The sequence below is a fragment of the Colossoma macropomum genome, unplaced genomic scaffold, assembly GCF_904425465.1.
Source record: "Colossoma macropomum unplaced genomic scaffold, Colossoma_macropomum, whole genome shotgun sequence".
Taxonomy (NCBI): domain Eukaryota; kingdom Metazoa; phylum Chordata; class Actinopteri; order Characiformes; family Serrasalmidae; genus Colossoma; species Colossoma macropomum.
The window spans coordinates 3,301,944-3,306,652 of record NW_023494790.1 but is presented as its reverse complement, the minus strand read 5'-3'; positions in this window follow the sequence as shown (position 1 = coordinate 3,306,652).

Here is a 4,709-nt window from a genome sequence, read left to right as displayed (position 1 = left end):
CCGCCGGAGACTGAGAGACACTTCACTCCATCAAAGTTCAGAGAGAGAGGGGGGGGAGAGAGAGAGGGGGGAGAGGAGAGAGAGAGGGTGAGAGGTAGGGAGAGGAGAGAGAGAGAGAGAAAGAAGGAGAGAGAGAGGAGAGAGAGACTTAGAGAGAGAAGAGAGATAAAGAGAGAGAGAGAGAGAGGGAGGGAGAGGAGAGAGAGACAGAGAGAGAGAGAAAAGACAGAGAAAGAAAGAGAGAGGGAGGAGAGAGAGGGAGGAGAGGGAGGGAGAGAGAGGGAGGAGAGGGAGGAAGAGAGAGGGAGGGAGAGGAGAGAGAGACAGAGAGAGAGAGAGAGAGAAAAGACAGAGAAAGAAAGAGAGAGGGAGGAGAGAGAGGGAAGAGAGGGAGGGAGAGAGAGGGAGGAGAGGGAGGAAGAGAGAGGGAGGAGAGAGACAGAGAGAGAGAGAGAGAGAGAGAGAGAAGAGGGAGAGAGAGAAAGCTGGAGAGAATAAGAGAGGGAGACAGAATGGGAGAGAATGAAAGACAGACAGAGAGAGAGAAGGTGGGGAAAGGAAGGGGGAGAGGACGAGAGAAGGAGAGAGAGAGAGAGAAGAGGGAAGGGGGAGAGACAAATGAGAAAGGGAAAAGGGGAGAGAGAGAGAGAGAGAGAGAGAGAGAGAGAGAGAGAGAGAGTCCTTAAATAACCTCAGAAAAATACTTTCTAAACTTTCCAAAATCCTTAAATAACCTCAATCCACAACTTCCTAAAATTCACTGAAGACACTTCTTACATTCTCAAACTTTTAATTAAAATAACGAAATGCAGTGAATCTTAATTAACAGCACGTTTTTGGTGTTTTGCTGTTTGAATACATTTTGTGCTCAAATGGATTAACAGTAAAATGCAATGTCCTTAACTGAACTCCTCCAAAACAGAACTGAACCAACCTCCTATAAACAATCTTACAATTCTTACAAAATCTAACAATTTTAAAAATGATCTAAACAACTTTTTAAAAATGGCTTAATAACATCTTACAAACTCACACAACTTAATACCGAAAAATCACTCAACATCAATAACGTCACTCAAAGGCTGCAGTTCCTCTCCGCACCACTAAGAGGCGCTCTGCTCTCACACACAGTCTCACTCAGCATTTTGATCCAAAACTTCTAGGAAAGTTCTGGAGAAACACCTGGAACTGAATCCTAAACATCAATCATTAAAACTCCTCAGTGAGATGATCCTCACAGGTTCTGCAGCACTCTCTCCACCCAGAACCGACAGAACCGTCTCTCAGACAGGCTGAGGGTCTCGTCCTCTCAGAGACCTGTATTTATTCAGTCTCATCACGCTTTCTAACTCAGATCAGATCTCAGCGTGGCTCCGTCCGCCTGCTGTGGCCACTCGTTTAGTTCCTTGAAGTTTGTCTCTTTTCCTTTTCCTGAATTAATTATCATACGCTTTATTTGCATGATTCAGTGACCCACATCATCACATCCAAGATATATGTTAGATATGTTCAAGGGCTCCTAATCCCACATCTATTTCTGCTACAATATCTTTCATACTGACACAGTCCATGTAAAGATCTGTAAAACCTTCAGGTCAGTTCATTTAATTTTACAGTTTGGAAAAGAAATTTGCTCTGTATTTTTTAAGTGCTGCAAATGGCATCTTATTACGCCCTTCTGAGTCTTGGTTCCTCTCAGTGTTTCTTCCTCTTTGCTCTTAGGGAGTTTTTCCTTGCCACTGTCTCCATTGGCGACGCTCATGGGGGCTCAGACCCAGATTTTTCTGTAAAGCTGCTATGTGACAACACCTGTTGTAAAAAAGGACTGGATTGGAGGAAATGGATTGACAGTAAAATGTGATGTCCTTAACTGAACTCCTCTAACACAGCACTGAAATAACCTCCTATAAACAATCCCATTCTGTAAAACAAAATGCAGGATTATGTTAATCCCATATTAATCAGATTATATTAATACCATTCTGTAAAACAAACTGTCTAAACAACCTCAGATTATATTAATCCCATTCTGTAAAATAAACTGTAGAAATATCCTCATATTATATTAATCCCATTCTGTAAAATAAACTGTAGAAATAATGCAGGATTATATTAATCCCATATTAATCAGATTATGTAAAACAAACTGTCTAAATAACCTCAGATTATATTAATCCCATTTTGTAAAACAAACTGTAGAAATAACCCAGGATTATATTAATCCCATATTAATCAGATTATATTAATCCCATTCTGTAAAATAAACTGTAGAAATAACCCAGGATTATATTAATCCCATATTAATCAGATTATATTAATCCCATTCTGTAAAATAAACTGTAGAAATAATGCAGGATTATATTAATCCCATATTAATCAGATTATATTAATACCATTCTGTTAAACAAACTGTCTAAACAACCTCAGATTATATTAATCCCATTCTGTAAAACTAACTGTACAAATAATGCAGGATTATATTGATCCCATATTAATCAGATTATATTAATACCATTCTGTTAAACAAACTGTCTAAACAACCTCAGATTATATTAATCCCATTCTGTAAAATAAACTGTAGAAATATCCTCATATTATATTAATCCCATTCTGTAAAATTAACTGTAGAAATATCCCCAGATCATATTAATCCAAGTCTGTAAAACAAACTGTCTAAATAACCTCAGATTATATTAATCCCATTCTGTAAAATAAACTGTAGAAATAACCCAGGATTAAATCAATCCCGTATTAATAAGGTTATATGAATCCAATTCTGTAAAACAAACTGTCTAAATAACCTCAGATTATATTAATCCCATTCTGTAAAACAAACTGTAGAAATATCCCCAGATTATATTAATCCCATTCTGTAAAACTAACTGTAGAAATAACTACAGGTTATATAATCCCATTCTGTAAAACAAACTGTAAAAATAATTTCAGATTATATTAAACTCATTCTGAAAAACAAACTATATAAATAATGTCAGGTTATATTAATCCACTGCTGTAAATCAAACTGTAGAAATAATCTCAGATTATATTAATCCCATTTTGTAAAACAAACTATATAAATAACATCAGGTTATATCAATCATGTGCTATTAAACGAACAGACGAAATAACCTCAGATTATATTCATCTTATTATGTAAAACAAACCTTAAAAATAACCTAAGATTATATTAATCCCATTCTGTAAAACAAACTGTATGAATAACCACAGATTATATTAATCCTGTGCTCTAAAACAAACTATGCATGGTGAAGTGTCTCTTCAGATTGATGGAGAATGTGTTTTAGATAGTTCTTTATACATCAGTTAGTTCCAGCCACACAAGCTGATTGGTTGAGAGGCGTTCTAACTGTGCTGTTATTTCACCATAACATCACGTTTTTTTCACAAACACTGAGTCACTCCGCTGAGACGCCGTTGCTAAGCAACGACTCTGACAGCTGTAGGAGACGCTCAATACATTTGAACGTTTTTATTTCTCACTTTGCCACAAACAGAAAATGGACACTTTTAAGATCACATTTGACCGACAGCCGATTTGGTCAGACTCTGAAGATGAGACGACACTAAATTCCCAAACTGTCATCACCACTGAGCAGCTTTTCAGTCGGCAGCTGAGACAGAAGAACAGCTGAACAACCTGGAATCAGCCAGAAATGAACCCAACACCATTCGCCAAACTAAATGGGCTGTAAGATGCTTTACAGACTGGCTGGAACAAAACAACATTAATACTGATCTGGCAAAAACTGACAAAACTGAGCTGAACTTGATATTGCGGCAGTTTTATGGCTCAGTCTGATTTGGTCAGACTCTGAAGATCAGACTACACGTTTGGCGAAGGGTATTGGGTTCATTTCTGGCTGATTCCAGGTTGTTTAGCTGTTCTTCTGTCTCAGCTGCCGACTGAAAAGCTGCTCAGTGGTGATGACAGTTTGGGAATTTAGTGTAAGGAGCTGGAGAACGAACTGCAGCGAGTGGGCGGAGCTCGTTACTCTGACGTAGCAACGAGCTGCTCGTTAAGGAACTATAATTTGGTGAAGGAACTGCGAACATTAAAACATATTAAACGCCGCGTTCACGGCCCAGTTTATTAATTTATTACTGTATTTATTTAACTGTTCTATAAAAGCAATAGAACACTCGAGGAGTGTGTTATCACAATAACATCATGGCCGTGATGATCTACGGCGACCAAATCACAGCCGTGATGTTATTTCACGATAACACACTCCCTCTGTGTTCTACTGCTTAAATATACAGTAGATTTTGAAAAGGGTTCTATGTAGCAGCAAAAAGGGCTCTTCTATTGTTGAGATGTCAAGCTTGTAACAACAATAGAAGAACCTTTTTGGTGTTATATAGAACCGTTTTCATAAAGCCTCAACATTGAGCCATCAGCACATTCTCCATCAATCTGAAGATCCCTTATATCATGCAAAGGGTTCTTTGAGTGTTCATGGATCCCTATAGAACCGTTTACTTCACTAAAGAATCCTTGAAGCAGAATCCAAGAATATGTACTTTTGAATACTTAAGTACTTTTAAAAACAAGTACTCCAGTACCTTAATCTAAGTACAAATTTGACTTTCACTTGTATTGGAGTAATACTTGACCAGGAGTGTCTATACAATCTTAAAAATGATGGTTCTTCAAGGTTCAGCAGCTACTGTTAAGTCAGTTCTCTAGA